Below are 17,082 nucleotides of genomic sequence, written 5' to 3'. Positions count from 1 at the left end.
TAACATTTATGCCTATTCATAGCTACCGAATCACTATTAATCTTTATTTTTTAACAAATAATAATAATTTTAAAAATATATTACTCACATAATTTTCCAGTGAATTTAGGAAAGTATGTCTGGTGCATACTCAGGAACAAGGATGATGAAGAGAGAAAATTGGGATATGAGCTACATTTCCACATAATAATCTTTCAGTTTGAAAGCAGGGTTACATCATAAACTCAAAACAGTGTCTTTCTTTCTTCCTTCCTCTCTCCCTTCCTTTCTTTCTTTCTTCCCTCCGTCCTTTCTTTTTCCTTCCTTCCTTTCTTTTTCCTTCCTTCCTTCCCTTCTGTTTTAACTAAAAGCTATTGTTGCTGTTATATCTTTTTCATTTAATATTTTTCATTGGAACTAGATTCTTTTCTCATATTATACATCTTAATTGCCATTTTTCACTCCCTCTATTCCTTCCTATTCCTTCCCACCTTCCCTCCTCTCCAGGTACACTCCATTTTTATCTCTCATTAGAAAAGAGCAGGCTTCTAAGAGATAACCACCAAACATGACAAAATAAAATATAATAAGATGAAGAAAAAAATATCACATTGAAGTTGGACATGGAAACTAAACAGGAGGAAAACAGTCCTGCAAGCCAGCACAAGCCTGAGAGATCCACTCGTTCTCACAATCAGGAGGCCCACAAAAATACTAAGTTAATAGCTACAATATGTGCCCAGAAGACCTGGTAAAGACCCATGCAGGCCCTGTGTTTGCTGCTTCAATCTCTGTGAGCTCATATGAGCCTTGCTTAGTTGATTCAGAGGGCCTTATTCTCCTGGTGTCCTCCATCCCCTCTGACTCTTACAATCTTTCTGCCTCCTCTTCCATGGGATTCTCTGAGCTCCAAGGGGAGCGATTTAATAGAGACCTTCAATTTATAGTTTCTCTCTCCTCTGAATAATGTTTAGCTGTGGGGCTGCATTTGTTCCCATCTGCTGCTGGAGGAAGCCTCTTTGATAATGACTGGATAAGAAACTGGTCAATGAGCATAGCATGGTATCATTAGGAATCATTTTATTGACTTTTTTTTTTATCAGTAGTGTTTTATCTTACTGTAGGTCTCTAGGACATCTGGGCTGTTGGTGACCAAAGTAGTGTTGGGTATGGGTTCCTTCTCATGGGATGAGCCTTAAATCAAATCAGACATTTGTTGGCCATTCCCACAAGTTCTGTGGCACCACTGCCTTAGCATATTTTGCAGACAAGGCAGATTATAGGTCAAAGATTTTAAGACTGGATTGGTACCCACATTCCTCTTTTGGTTTGCTGCAGAGAACTTTCCCACACCAAGGAGACTAGAACATAGTCTGGTTATCCTTTACTTTATAGCTAATATCCACTTATGAATGATTGCATACAATGTTTGTCTCTCTGGATCTGGGTTACCTCATTCAGGATGAATTTTTTCTAGTTCCATCCATTTGTCTGCCAATTTCATGAGGTCATTGCTTTTTACTGCTGAGTAATACTCCGTTGTAGAAATGCACCATATTTTCTTCATCCATTCTTTGATTGAGGGGCATCTAGGTTGTTTCCTGATTCTGGCAATTGCAATAACTCTGCTATGAACATAGCTGAGGAAGTGCCTTTATTGCCATCATTTGGGTATATGTCCAAGATTTGTATAGCATGGAAACAGAATAACTCTCAACTGAATCACCACTGGGCCAAGGAAGAAATAAAGAAAGAAATTAAAGACTTTCTAGAATTCAATGAAAATGAATCAATAATAAATCAAACTTATGGGACACTATGAAGGCAGTGCTAAGAGAAAAGTTCATAGCACTAAGTTCCTATATAAAGAATTTGGAGAAATCTCACACTAGTGACTTAACAACACACCTGAAAACTCTAGAACAAAAAGAAGCAATCTCACCCAGGAGGAGTAGATGACAGGAAATAATCAAACTGAGGGCTGAAATCAATAAAATAGAAACAAAGAGAGCAATACAAAGAATCAATGAAAGGAAGAGTTGGTTCTTTTGAGAAAATCAACAAGATAGTTATCCAAACTAACCAAAAGGCAGAGAGAGAATATCCAAATTAATAAAATTAGAAATGAAAAGGAAGATATAACAACAGACACTGAGGAAATCCAGAGAATCATTAGGTCACACTTCAAAAACCTGTACCCCACAAAATTGGAAAATCTAAAAGAAATGGACAAGTTTCTTGATAGGTACCACCTACCAAAATTAAATTGAGACCAGAAAAACAATTTAAATAGACCCATGACATCTAAGGAAATAGAAACAGTCATTAAAACTCTCTCAACCAAAAAATCCCAGGGCTATATGGCTTCAGCACAGAATTCTACCAGAATTTCAAAGAAGAGCTAATATCAATACTCTTCAAGTTGTTCCACACAATAGAAACAAAAGGAACATTGCCAAATGCTTTTTATGAGGCCACAGTTACACTGATCCACAAACCACGGGAAGATGCAACGAAGAAAGAGAATTACAAACTAATCTCTCTCATGAACATTCATGTGTAGCCAGAGTTTTCCTGCTTTGCCCACAGTCAGGACAAATCCTTGTCACCCGCCAGTCCCACAGCCGCTCAGACCCAACCAAGCAAACACAGAGACTTATATTGCATACAAACTGTATGGCCGTGGCAGGCTTCTTGCTAACTTTTCTTATATCTTAAAGTAACCCATTTCTATAAATCTATACCTTGCCACGTGGCTCGTGGCTTACCAGCATCTTCACATGCTTCTTGTGCTGGCGGCATCTGGCAGTCAGTCCTTCTGCCTTCCTGTCCTTTTATTTCTCCTCTCTGTTAGTCCCGCCTATCCTTCCTGCCTAGCCACAGCCGATCAGGTTTTATTTATTGATCAATCAGAACAACTTGACATACAGACCATCCCCCAGCACAGCCAAGTGCAGACCATCTCAGACACCTGCACTCAGGCCCATGGTCCTAATCATCCTCTATGCGGACCTGCTGGGTAACGCCACAAAGAACCCAAGAAGGGCTCCCACAGGACATACAGAACATCCCACAGCATTCATGCAAAAAAAAAAATACTCAATAAAATACTGGCAAACAAAATCCAAAAACACATAAAAAAAAATCATCCACCTTGATCAAGTAGGCTTCATCTCAGAGGTGCAGGGGTGGTTCAACATACAAAAATCTGTCAAAGAAATCCAGCATATAAAAAACTGAAAGAAAAAAACCCCACATGATCATCTCATTAGATGCTAAAAATGCCTTTGACACAATACAACACCCCTTCATGATAAAGGTTCTGGAGAGATAAGGGATACAAGGAACATACCTAAACATAATAATAGCAATACACAACAAGCTGACACCCAGTATCAAATTAAATGGAGAGAAACTCAAAGCAATTCCACTAAAATCAGGAACAAGACAAGGTTGTTGTTCAAGTATTATATTTAATATAATACTTGAAGTTCAAGCTGGACCAATAAGACAACTAAAGGAGATTAAGGGGATACAAATTGGAAAGGAAGAAGTCAAACTTTTGCTATTTGCAGATGATACAATAGCAAATACATAAATGACCCCAAAAATTCTACCAGGGATTTCCTTCCAGCAAACTTAATGATTTTTTTCATCAAACATGCTATTTTATTTCCTAAAAGGTCCAACCTTCAGTTGATAACCTCTGCACAAATCGTATTTGTAGATGCCACAAAGGATGGTAGGGTGGCCTGGTTTCCAGTGATGCTCCACTGATTTTTTACTCACCCAGGAGCTTCTTCACAACAGATGGAAATGTGTGTGATTTACACACCTTACAATGTTACCCTCAACCTCTAAACTTACATTCTGATTCACAATATGCAGTGCTGGCAGGGCAGCATCTAGAAACAGTTTTGATTACTTATTCAGGTACCTCAATTCATGATTTATTACAATTCAACAAGAATTGCAGACATGGGAAAATCCAGTTAATTTTGAGAATATTATGTCACATTCAAATCTTCCAGGACCTTTGTCTGAGGGAAATGCAAAGGCAGAGTCTCCTTTAATACTGTTTCTTTTTCCTAGGAATTCACAACCTAAAACAAAAAAGCACAAGATTCTCATGCATGTTTTCATCAAAATGCTTCAGCATTGAAAAATATTTTTCACTAACTAAAGTGCACACTTGTTCTATATTTAAGAATGCCCTTCATGCATGAAAATTCATATAATGTCTCTTGTGTTTTATGTTGTAAGTCCCTGAGTATTATTGCCAAATTATATTTGGGGAAGTTAAAATATGTTCATGTCATTGTGTACACCTATTCATTGCTCCTATCAGGAGAAACAGTTAAAAATGTTACCAACTTTTTGCTCAGAGCTTTTGATACTTTGGGACCCTGTAAAATATTAAAAACTAATAATGGTCTGACACACACTACCAAGCCTTTTCAGGAAATTTGCCAACAGTATGCTGTTTGTGGAAAGAGACAATGGACAACTTAAATGTTATTTAAAAATAAAGGAGGGGGAAGGGGGCAGTGTGGCTACTCTTCATATTTATCTTTTATTTTATATACTTTATTTAATTTGGGCAAGGATTGCCTTACCACTGCAGAATGTGTTTTGTTTGTTTATTTTGTTTTGTTTGGCTGCTCTGAAATAATTCAGGGTCACAGTCATTTGGGGAGATCTTAGGTCTGGCCAATGGAATGGCCTGGATTGATTAATTCAATGGAGCCAAGGCCACATTTGTGTTTTTCCTCAGGGTGCTAAAAAGCCAGTGTGGATGCCTGAAAGACTGAACTCAACCTGTACAAGATGGACAAATAGGTTCTAAGGTGTCTGCAGAGGCTATACCTGAGGAAGACAAGAGAAGCAGATGATGGAGTCATTGAGCCAAGAACACAGTCAGTCAGTCCCTCCACCAACAATACCTTAGATAAGAAACTCTTAAGTGAGAGGAAAGAACTGGAGGAATTTCAGGGGAAGGGTGTGATTGCAGAATTGCTGTTCCTTGCTGTGTTGTCCTTGTTGAACACATCTGTTACCAGGCATGGGTGACTGATCCTCCTGTGCTTCACTTTGTTAACTGAGAAGAGAATAACATCCCTGTCTATGTTAATGACTCTCAATTTAACTGGAATCAGGTTCATAATCACCTTATAGAATTATGGCTGCATGATGATTTGAGTATTGATGTTTCAGGTCTTGCAGGATGGAAATATTAACTATTTAGTACTCAAAGTTAGATGAATTACCTGCCTCCACTGCTGTGCAAAACCCAGGATAGATTTTTAGCTATTATTTTTCTGTCTGTTATTGGACTTCTAAACTGTGGTCCATAGGAATTTCCCTGGGGGTTTTGTTATTGGTTATACTGGGAAGCATAATAGCCTTAAGAATAATTTGCTACTTCATGTCTGCTTTGAAGATTGACTTGCATACCTTGAAATTAAAAAAAAAATTAAAAAGGGGAAACTGCAGGGAGTCATGGAGTTGGCCTGGTCTAGGCAGCTTGAGAGGCATATGTCATAGGCTTTTTAGGTTAGAGTCCTGGTTCCTGGGGCACTGTGTGTATTTAAGTTCCTGAGAAACCATTCAGCACACCTGTGTGTCCTGCATTCCCTAGAAGTCAGTGAAGCATATAGAAGCTTGGCTGGAAAATTAGCCTTATGCTTTAATCTTGTGTACCCTGTATAGCTTGCAAACATCATTATACCCTAGCAACTACAATTATGTTCTTCCTGACACCAACCATTATATTCTGCTTCTGATATGGGTATAAAAAGTCTGATTGTTTGCAATAAACTTTTCTCAGCCTGTCTTGCTGAGACTTCTTGAACCCAGGCCTGGTTTTCATTCCCCACCTACTGACCGACTGTATTAGGAGACCTTGGATCAGTAAGTGCTGGTTTATACAGAACTCAAAGTCTAGATTTTAATGTGAATTATGTCCTGTTAATATATCATTTTAAAATTAGAGTTAAAAACAAAGCATTACAAGGGACAAAATAAGAAGGAGAGAAAGTTGCAAATATTCCTTACTATACTCTGCCCATGAATACTCTAGCTTGTCTGTCTGTCTCCCATCCATCTATCTTATCCACCTGTCCCTTCTATTTCACTATCTGACTATCTCTCTGTCTGTCTATCATCTGTCTATCTGCCTATCTGCCTATCTTATCTATCTATCTATCTATCTATCTATCTATCTATCTATCTATCTATCTATCTATCTATCCATCCATCCACCTACCTACATACATACCCACCTATTTTCCATCTCTGCATACGCATATTAAATGACAAGATCTTTTTGACGTATATTATTGTTGATTCTAATTTAGAGTGGAACTGAATGACCCAACTACAATGTGAGTGTGCAATAAAATTTCATCTTACAGAATTTAGAATCAGCATGAAAACTGTACTCTGAGTATGTCCATGAGAGCTTTTCTAGAAAGGTATAAGTGAGGAGAGAAGATCTACACCATGGACTGGGATCCTGGGCAGAACAAAAAGGGGAAAGTGAGCTTGGCAGAAGAAAGGGATTCCTTTCTGCTCTTATTGCTAATGCAGTTTAACCAGCTGCCTCATGCTATTGCCACTGTGACTACCTAGTAATGGTGGTATACTTTATGTCCAAACTGTGAATCAAAATAAACTCTTCCTGCTTTAAATTGCTTTTGTTAGTTGGTCTGTCACAGCAACAAGAAAACAAATGGCTTTATTTCACATGTCATCTTTTGCTAATTTTGTCAAGATGGGTGCATGGAAAGTCTATTTGTTTTGGAATAAATTTTATGGGGGACATAGTTTTCTTTCTTTTTTTTCTCCAACATAGTATCTTTATTAATTATTTAGGAATTTTGTAAAATGCACCTCAATCACACTCACTTCCCATTTCTTCCTGGTCCACACCCTACCCTTGTGCCATACCTCCAACAAATAAACACCAAGTTAAATCTGTGTTGCCCATATACTACCATTGGAGCATGGTGAAACTCCCAGTGGCCAGTCCCTTAAAGATAATTGAGTCCTTCCCCACCCCCACCCCAGCCAGAAGCCATCATTTGTGAAGAGCTCCACTTCAACATCTTTATCACAGTTCTTTAAGGACTCTCTTCAGTAGCTTCCTGTCTGGACTGTTTTGTTTTTTTAAAGGGGGGGGGGAGTTATAGTCACAGAAGCCTTCAGCATCTCTCATTCTCAGATACGGGTGTGCAGTCATTGATAGCACTTCAAAAGAAGCTTTCTGCCCATAGGTACTTCCCTATGATTTTTCTAGCATTCAGAAGTGCTAGATAAAGAAACAGTCATTCTTCATCAATCAATATGGTACTCACAAGTACTTGTAGCTTTGAGTATTTCAGTCAGGACACAAGCTGTTTGTGGAGAGATGCAAGAAACCTTGGAATGAGCACAGTGGATCCAGTTCATCCTACCACACAATCAGAATTAATTTATAGATGCTAGACAGTGGACTTAGTAGGGAAATGGGGAAATTATTTTCTACTCATCCACATACCTTAAATATCTATGGTAGTCATCATTTTTATTTAATGTTTAATAAAATATATCCTGTGTCAAAGATCTGTTCTCCAAATTTTAAATTGATTTTCCCTAGGGTGATTTTTCAGAGCATTTAGAATGGAAATATGTAGCTTCTTACTTCAAAGAGGAAGAACACTTGAATGGTAAGAACTTGTGGCTGGTTTATTCTATCCCTCTGATCTTTCAACTTTAACCCCAATATATAGTTCTGTTTTTTTTAAATAAGACTGTTTAGCAATTCATGTTACACACTAGAACTTTGGCAAACAGCTCAAAGCCCTGGATCACCCTCAGTATTCCTTTCTGTTCTACTGAAATCCCTGTTTAAATGAAGGTAGTCATAGGAACAGGAATTATTTTTAGAATCATCTCTTCTTTTTAATTTTTTAAAAAATGTATTCTTTCATAATTATAAATAATGCATTTTTGCTAAAATGTGATTATATATCATGTATTTTGATCCCATGCCCCCATTATTCTTTATCTCATTTATATTCCCACTGAACCCCTTATGTCCACAAAATACTCCTGCTTTCATATCTTTTTTGGTGACCCACTGCATTAACTGTTGTTGGTTGCAGGACTGTGTGGGGTGTTACTTCCTTAAGTAAGGCAACTCCACCTTAGCAACCATTGATTACCAATAGTGCCTCAGGGAGGGTTGGTACCTCATGAGCTCTTCTTTCATCCACAATGGAACATTGATGGGCCCCAGTTTGAGTGGGTCTTGGTGCAGATGACTATTGGTTGCTTTGAGTCTATGGGTTCAATAGTCAGTCATGTTATGTGAAACTGAGAGTTTCTACAGAAGTCTTTTTTTTCTCCTCTGGCTCTTACATTCTTTTCACATGCTTTTCTAGAATATTCTCTATACCTTGTCAGAAGTGATATAGATGTCTCAATTAAGGATGAGCACTCCATAGTCATTTACTCTCATCATTTTGACCTGTTATGAGTGTCTGCATTCACCGATGCCCATTGTAAACAGAACATTCTATGGGCATGCTAAAACATAAATATTTAGAAGGCAGTTGGACAACATGCTCATTACTAAATTTTCAATAGTATATTCCTTTAGGGATTACTATACATATACCATGCCATAAGTTTTTGAGCAGATTTACAGTACATGGTATAGATCTCCTCCTGTGGAATCAAATCCAATCATAAATTTTTGTTCACCCCATAATAGTTGTATCACTATTATACCAGTGGGCACATCATGCTGAGCAGATTGTGATTGTAGCAGGCAGAGTCCATGGCTAGGTAGGACTATTGATGTTTTTTCTTTTCTAGAAGCCTACCTAGCACCTGCTATCATCATGAAAGCTAGCTAGCGGGGAAGCAGCTTCAAACTCAATCCCAGCCTAATTTCCAAATCTCTGAAATAATGCTAACTTTATCGTAGTGAATGATCTTTTGGATGTCTTTCTGTATTTGATTTGTAAATATTTTGTTGAGAATGTTAATATCTACATTTATCAGGAAGATTGGCCTATCCTTTGTTTGTTGTTGTGCCTTTGTCTGGTTTGAGCATCAGGACAACACTGACTTAGTAAAAATATTTTGACAGTGCTCCTTCTTTCCCTGTCTGTGCACTAGTTTGAGAAGCACCAAAGTTAGTTCTCAGATGATAGACCTGTCCCCTTTCTATCTCCACTATCACACGATACTTCCTCTTTGGAAACTTGGAAATTTATAGCATTCCTTGTTTCCAACCTCAACTATTCCTGGGGAATCACTGTGTTTTCTGATGGTTAGTTCTTTCCTTCATGGTATTTTCTTGGATTTGTAGACCCAGCAATCTGTAACTGTCTGTAGAGGCCACTACATCACAGGGATGTAAAAGATACCCTCTAAGCATACTATGAAGATCCAAATCACTTTGATAGAAATTCCTCTTTCAACTTTTTTGTCTGGTCATCAAATAATTGAGGTTAATATTATGATTTTTTATAAAATTTGATTCTTTATTCATATGTTACTTCTAAGTGAATTTTTAGGAAAATTTTAGGAGAAATGTGTTTATTTCTTTTTTTCCTAGCTATAATTATTGGTAATCACTTTCTTTCTTCTTTCTTTCTCTCTTTCTCTCTTTCTTTCTTTCTTTCTTTCTTTCTTTCTTTCTTTCTTCCTTTCTCTCTTCTCTCTCTCTCTCTCTCTCTCTCTCCCTCCCTCCCTTCTTTCCTTCCTTCCTTCCTTCCTTCCTTCCTTCCTTCCTTCTTTCTTTCTTTCTTCCTTTCTTTCTTTCTTTACCAGCAATGTTTGGTCTTACCCTAGGTTCTCTGGGTTATCCAGTCTCCAGGTCCTGGCCATCAAAGCAGAGTGAGGCATTGGCTCCCGGTGTATCTTAAGTTAAATCAGACATTGGTTGGCCACTCCCACAAGTTCTGCATCAACATTACCCCAGCACATCTTGCAGGAAGGAAGATTGTAGGTCAAAGTCTTTGTAGCTGGTTTGTGTCCATGTTTTTCTTCAGGTAGCCTGCACAGTATCTTCCCCCATCAAAGAGACTGGAATGTAGGGGTGAAGGCTCCATGTAGGCACCAGGTCGACCTCTCTGTGTTCAAAGAGCTATGTGAATGTTGTCCTTGGCAATGGGGAGCTTGAGGAGAGAAACCCTCTGTCCTATCCTGGATTGTTAGAGATTTCCATGGGATCCCCTTGGCTAACAACTCATCCAAATGTAGCCCAGTCTCACCACTGGGAGCCTTGGCTGTCTATAAGGGATAGTCAGATCAGATGCTGTATGCCCCATTGCTAGGAGTCCTCACTAGGATCACCCTCATAGATTCCAGGAAGTTTCCTCTGCTCTGGATTTCTAAACAGTCTTCCAAATACCCCCCAATTCCAGCTCTCTCTTCTCTCTCTCTCTCTCTCTCTCTTCTCTCTCTCTCTCCACTCTCTCTCCATCTTACCTCTGTAGCATGAATTTTAAAGAGTCTTATTAATAAAATCAAACCTGGTGCCAGGTATTGGGGTGAACGCTAGAAGATCAGAGAAACAGAACAAGCTACAGCTACCTCACCTCCACAGTCCCTCAGCTGATCTTGTTTCCTCAGACTAGAAACCTCTGTGTCCTTATCCAAATGGATCTCAGCTGAACTGCTTCTCGAAAGCCTGAAAGCTTAACCAGGCTCTAGTTCCTGGTCCTCATGCCTTAAATACCTTTCTGCTTCTTGTCATTACTTCCTGGGATTAAAGGCGTGAGTCACCATGCTTAGCTGTTTCTAATGTGGCCTTGAACCACAGAGATCCAGAGGATCTCTGCCTTCCAAGTGATAGGATTAAAGGTGTGTGTGCCACCATTTCCTGGCCTCTATATCTAGTGGCTGTTCTGTCTCTCAGACCCCAGATAAGTTTATTAGGGTGCACATTATTTTTGGGGATCACAATATCACCACATACCTCCCACCTGATCTTTCCCACTCCTATTCTCACTCACCCCCAGTCCACCTGCAAAATCTATTCTAATTCCCCTTCCCTGGGAGATTTATGTATCTTCTCCTAGATACCTCCACTTTACCTAACCTCTCTAGGTCTACAGGTTGTAGCTTGGTTATCATTTACTTATAGGGTTAATACCCACTTATAAGTGAATACATATCATATTTGTCTTTCTGAGTCTGGGTTACCTCACTCAGGATGATTTTGTTTTAGCTCCATTTTTTTTCTACAAATTTTATGTCATTTTTTTAACAACTGATTAATACTCCATTATGTAAATATACCTCCATTTTCTTTATCCATTCTTCAATTGAGGGACATCTAGGTTGTTTCCAGTTTCTGACTATTATGAATAAAGCCACCGTGAATATAGTGTCCCTGTGATAGGATGGAGTATCTTTTGGGTATATGCCCAAGAGTGATATAGCTCTGTCTTGAGGTAGATCTGTTTCTAATTTTCTGAGGAACCATTATATTGATTTCCAAAGTGACCCTATAAGTTTGTACTCCCACCATCAATAGAGGAGTGTTTCTCTTGCTTCATATCCTCACCAGCATGAGCTGTCACTTGTGTTATTGATCTTAGCCATTCTGATTGGTATAAGATGGAATCTCAGAGTAGTTTTTAATTTGTATTTCCCTGATGGCTAAGGATGTTGAACATTTTAAGTTAAATTTTAAGTGTTTCTCAGCCATTAGAGATTCTTATACTGAAAATTCTTTGTTTAAATCTGTACCCCATTTTAAAATGGATTATTTGGGTGTTTTTTGTTTGTTTGTTTTTGTTTTTGATATCTAGTTTCCTGTGTTCCTTATATATTTTGAATATTTGTCCTCTATCAAATGTGGAGTTGGTAAAAATATTTTCCCTTTCTGTAGGCTGCTTCTTTGGGTAATTCTTTTCTTTTTTTTCCTGGTTTCTAATAAAGAAAATGTGCAGCACTTGAAAGGTCTAGATTGGCAATACTACTTGTAAGTCTACCATCATCTAGTCCCTGTTGTTCGATAGAGGAGATATTTCAGGCAAGCTGACTCTTGCATTCAATCAGGACTTTTGAAGTTGAGTGTTCGATCAGCTCTTACATATGAAAAGCTTCACTGTAGCTACAGGATATACCTATATCATGTGAACACCAATATCAACTTAAAGTTTGCTGCTGTTTAACCAACCTTCTACTTAAAAAGGTTTATTTATCCATTGAAAATGGAATACTTTATATATTGGAAAATTAACCAAAGTGTGCTATGTAAATAGGTCAGAAGTCTATACAGTGAAAAATAAATAAATACATCAATAAATACAGTGTCTTAATCAATATAAATGTCATACTTGGGAAAAGCAAGTTAAAGTGAGCATATACAGAGTATAGAATGAAATTAACATTTTTCTCTTATGAAACAATTTTAAGGTACAAATCTTGAGAGTTTTAAGGGAGATTATGCTATTTTCATGGTTGCATTGATCCATAGCATTTCCAAGCTAGTGAAAACAAGGCAAGATAAACATATTAACAGGGGTATGGAAGGTGTACATGTTGCTTTTACTCACATTTCTTGATGGAACCTAGCTTTATGACTACAATTAACTAAAGCATGCTAGAAAGAAAAGGAGATGTTTAGGGAAGAATAAGAAGAAAGGAAGTGGGAAAAGAAGAAAAGAAAGGAAGGGAGAAAGGGAGGGAGGGAAGGAGGGAGGGAGAGAAGGAGGAAGGAAGGAAGGAAGGAAGAAAAGAAATACTATATGATAATTATTAAATAATCCTTTTCTAGTGAATTAGCTATGGAACCAGTAATAACTCTGAAAACATAATATTTAAAATGATGAAAAAATGCATACCCCAAAACTGAACATCTCATAAAGTCTGAAGAAATTTTGGTTTTAGAGTGGCCTAACAATACAGCACCTCTTATCCTACTTTAAAAGTCATTTTGCTACCTCTACATCACAAGAGAGAGTCTAATTTCCTGTCTTGTGTATCAGCTATTGGATCAATAGAACGTGACAGAAGTGGTACTCAGTGGCTACTGGGACGAAGTCCTAAGAAGCTGTACAACTTTCAATTTCCTGGAATATTCATTCTCAGGATCTATTACCAGGAGCCAAGCCACCCTGCTGGGGAAGCTGACAAACAGAGGGAACACATGCAGGTTCTTCATTCAGCAACCTGCTTGGGCTCCCAGTGTGCAGCCAGCATCAATGAGCAGTATGCTTATTGACCCCTTTCGACACACATCCCAGTCTCCATCTAACACTGTGTGACAATTCACAAAACACATATCCCAGGCCACAATATAGAGTCTTAAGGAATACTTTTACTTTAAAACTCTTCGTTGGAAAGCAGTTTGTTACACAACAATAAATACCCTGAACTGGCAATAAATATTTTCTTTGGCGGTCAAGTAAAATCCATCTTAGTTTCTCTCAGAGTTAAATAATGCATACGTTTGTGGCAAAAAAAAAAGATACGATTGTCCCTTTATTATCATTTTCATATTTAAATTGATTATTTAAATCTGTGATGGAGTGGAGCTATTTGGGGTCCTTGGCTAGAATATCTTTTTCTAATTAACTGTTCATTTTTGTCATCATTAAACCCAAGTATTCCTTAATTCTATCAATGACTTTTTACCTTAATTGGAAAAAAGGGTGTGAGAATGGATATTAGAAATGAGCTTTAGATGCATGAGACCACAGGCTGTGACCATGTCAGGGGCAGAAAATGACTTTATAACGTCAAATGAAAGAGGAGCGGGCAATGACATAAAGCAAATTTCCCTACCTTGTAATTTTGTCCACCATCTGCTCTATGTTCAATAGTCACAATGAAACCAAAGTTTTACATAGACATAATAGGAATCAACAGATTATTTTACTGTAGATCGTATAGTTCTATGTTCCCAACATAATATATCTCATTCCTTTTTATTTGTTTTTACTTGTATCTATTTGGGTACCTGTAGTTGGTCAACTACAAGTGAGATGTTAAATGCATAGGGTTTGTATGTGATCATTTCCTCATGAAAGTATCAGCCCTAGGAGATGTAACTCATGTAATGAGTCTCAATTATTTGTTTGTATGTACTTCCTTAGCATTAACATATCTGCCATTTTCTAGTATCTGTTTGGGTAAAGTATTGTCTTTAAATTGAATAAAAATCATTTTCTCATAATTCTTTAAAAAATTCATTGAAGATGATCATTCTTGAGTTATACATAGATACTTAACCATCTACGTACTCAAATGATCCACACTAGTATTACTTTTCCCTTCATGGATGCAATTCAGTAATGAAATGAATATGATTTTCTCATCATGAGAAAAATAATTTTATTCACTACATGAGTATGACTCTATATGTGTCTCCATGTTTCTGAGCATAATTCACTTCATCTCTTGAAACTGGGGATGCCAATGGTCTACTTTTTCATTCTCCCTTAAGTCCCTTCCAGTCTCTTCCCTTGACATTCTATAACTCATTAAGATGGGTCTCTCTGGAGGTTCAATTGTTCTAGAGAGAGTTAGGCATTAGAGAGAAAACAGGCCCAAACAAACTAGCTGAGATAGTATAATATTGAAAGAGAGTTGTCCTAAAAAATCAGTGTCATTAAGATTAAGATATCATATTGCTGTGATGTGTTAAATCACAAAAGGAGTAAGAAAAATAAACCTCATTTCTTTATACATGCATACAATTTTCAACATTTCAAAGCCAGTAAAATGTGTTTTAAAATACAGTGTGTTAAAAAATAATAAAGTAAAATACAGTGTGTGAATATTGAAATTGACTAATAGAAGACATCACTGCCCTTCCTACTAGAGATACCATTGCAAAGCTATTCTGGAATGGCTGAAACTACAAGCTGGATTTATAAAGCCCTTTAGTATTCGCATTCATCTTTTTTTTTTTTAATACCAAGCCTAAATGCTGGCAATATAAATGTAACAGGGGACAATTTCATTTAAGACGGTCATATGATAATTTGGCTTCTAAACATGCCACAGGGGCGCAGGCATCAGGAAGCTTATTGGGCTCTTTCTTCTTCCTCACCACACAACTGTGGCAATTTCAGTGTCATATGTCATGTGCAAATGCCAGGAAGTCGCCATAGCTCATGGCAGGCAAAGTTAAGTGCTGAATGATTTGTCCCATCCTTTAAAAAAAAATAACAGTTCTCCATATGCTACAGCCCATAGAGCACTGCTGATATTATTTTTTGTCAGTCAATCTACAAAACTACAAAACCTTGGAGGCTAAATGTAAAAGTAGGTACATTGCAATCCTCTGCAATGTAAGGACCTCCTTTGGCAATAAAGGGGGAAATCAATGTTCTTTAGCAAAAGTAACAACTCCCAGAGTGTAGGGACTTCCTTTTCCCTGGAAAATTAAGAATTTTTCAAGGCAAAAAATAAAGAAGGCCTTTAATTATCTAAAGCCTTATGGAGAACTTTGTCAGGACAGAGCGACAGGGAAATACTCTGGGTGGTAAAGTGATCAATCATGAAAAGGGAGTTGGACAGGTCAATATATATATATAACACTGGCAAGCAGACTTTGATCTATGAGGGAATCACCAACTTTAACTTCCTGTAGTGCTGTGCCAGCTGCCTTGATGGGAAGCAAATGCATGTTTCAATAAACTCCTTAGGTTGGAATTACTATACACAACCAGGACAGTTACTTTTCATTACTGATGACAGCCAGAAAGTGTTGAGATGAGCCACTAATCAATGGGGTGAATGTCCTCACAGAAAAAAAAAAAAAAATGATGGTCCTTGGGATTCTGTTTATTACTGTTCGTAAAAAGGAAATTTGAATAAATCAGCAATCATTAGCGACTGTAGCTGGCTCTGTGCATCTGCTAGAGGTAATCATCTTTTAAAATAATAATAGTGTGTTGGAAGATATAGATGTATATCTTATTTACTTTCTGCATTGGTATATATTCCAAGATAATCAGGCAGCTGAAATGGAAGCATTGCAATGTCAAGGTCAGCCTGGGTAACAAAGCAAGTTCGAAACCAATCTGGGAAATTTAGTGTGACCTTGTCTCAAAATAGACAGCATAGTAAAAGGAGAGCTAAGGATATAACTCAATTCTCTATAGCTCAGTACTCAGGAGGGGTGGTCCAGTATGCAACAGTTAAACCCTAGGGTTCAATTCCCAATACCGTAGAAGTAAATAAATATGGGAACAGAGAGATAAAGGGAGGGAGGATGTAGAGACAGCTAAAGCAACATGGGAAACATTGTACATTAGTGAGGCACAGGAATTAATTTTAGCCATAAAACAATTTGCATAATACCAAGTCTTTACTTTTCTTTATGTTTTTTTAAATTTGTCTTTCTATATTGTTATCATTACATTATGGCTAATTCTTTTTGTTACTTTTGGATTTGAGCACAGACATTATATATTTTAAGAACAACATTACACTGAATTTCTTTCAATGTTGTGTCATATTCAAAATACTCTATTCTGTCAAAATTAATCATCATACTCTCTTATTCAGGTATCATATAAAATAAAAATAAGAAAATGAAATAAAATTGGAAACATTCTCCTCAGAATATCATTTAGAGGAGATGGGAAAAGATTGTCATAAAAATAGTATAGTTTTAACTCTTGCATAATCATTTGGCTCCTCATTTTTCTCAACTTCAATTAGAAGAGAAGGTTTTGCCAAGCAGTGGTGGCGCATGCCTTTAATCCCAGCACTCGGGAGGCAGAGGCAGGCAGATCTCTGTGAGTTTGAGGCCAGCCTGGGCTACAGAGTGAGTTCCAGGAAAGGCTCCAAAGCTACACAGAGAAACCCTGTCTTGAAAAAACTAAAATAAAATAAAATAAAAAAGAAGTGAAGGCTTTGCTCTTATAAGGTATATATATATATTTCTAAACATAAACTTGAATGTTATCAGATAACTTATGACTTTCTAATTGGCTTTGAAACCTGACCCACAAGAGGGTATTTCATGCCTGATACTACTTCCTGGCCAAAAGTCCTTGGCTGAGGAAGCCATAGACCAAAGGGTAGAACCTGGTATTGTTATTTTTCTGAATTACCATGCTGTCAATATGTCTCCTAAATATT

This window comes from Peromyscus leucopus, chromosome 11 (assembly GCF_004664715.2).
Source record: "Peromyscus leucopus breed LL Stock chromosome 11, UCI_PerLeu_2.1, whole genome shotgun sequence".
Taxonomy (NCBI): domain Eukaryota; kingdom Metazoa; phylum Chordata; class Mammalia; order Rodentia; family Cricetidae; genus Peromyscus; species Peromyscus leucopus.
Note: the sequence above shows the minus strand (reverse complement) of the source record.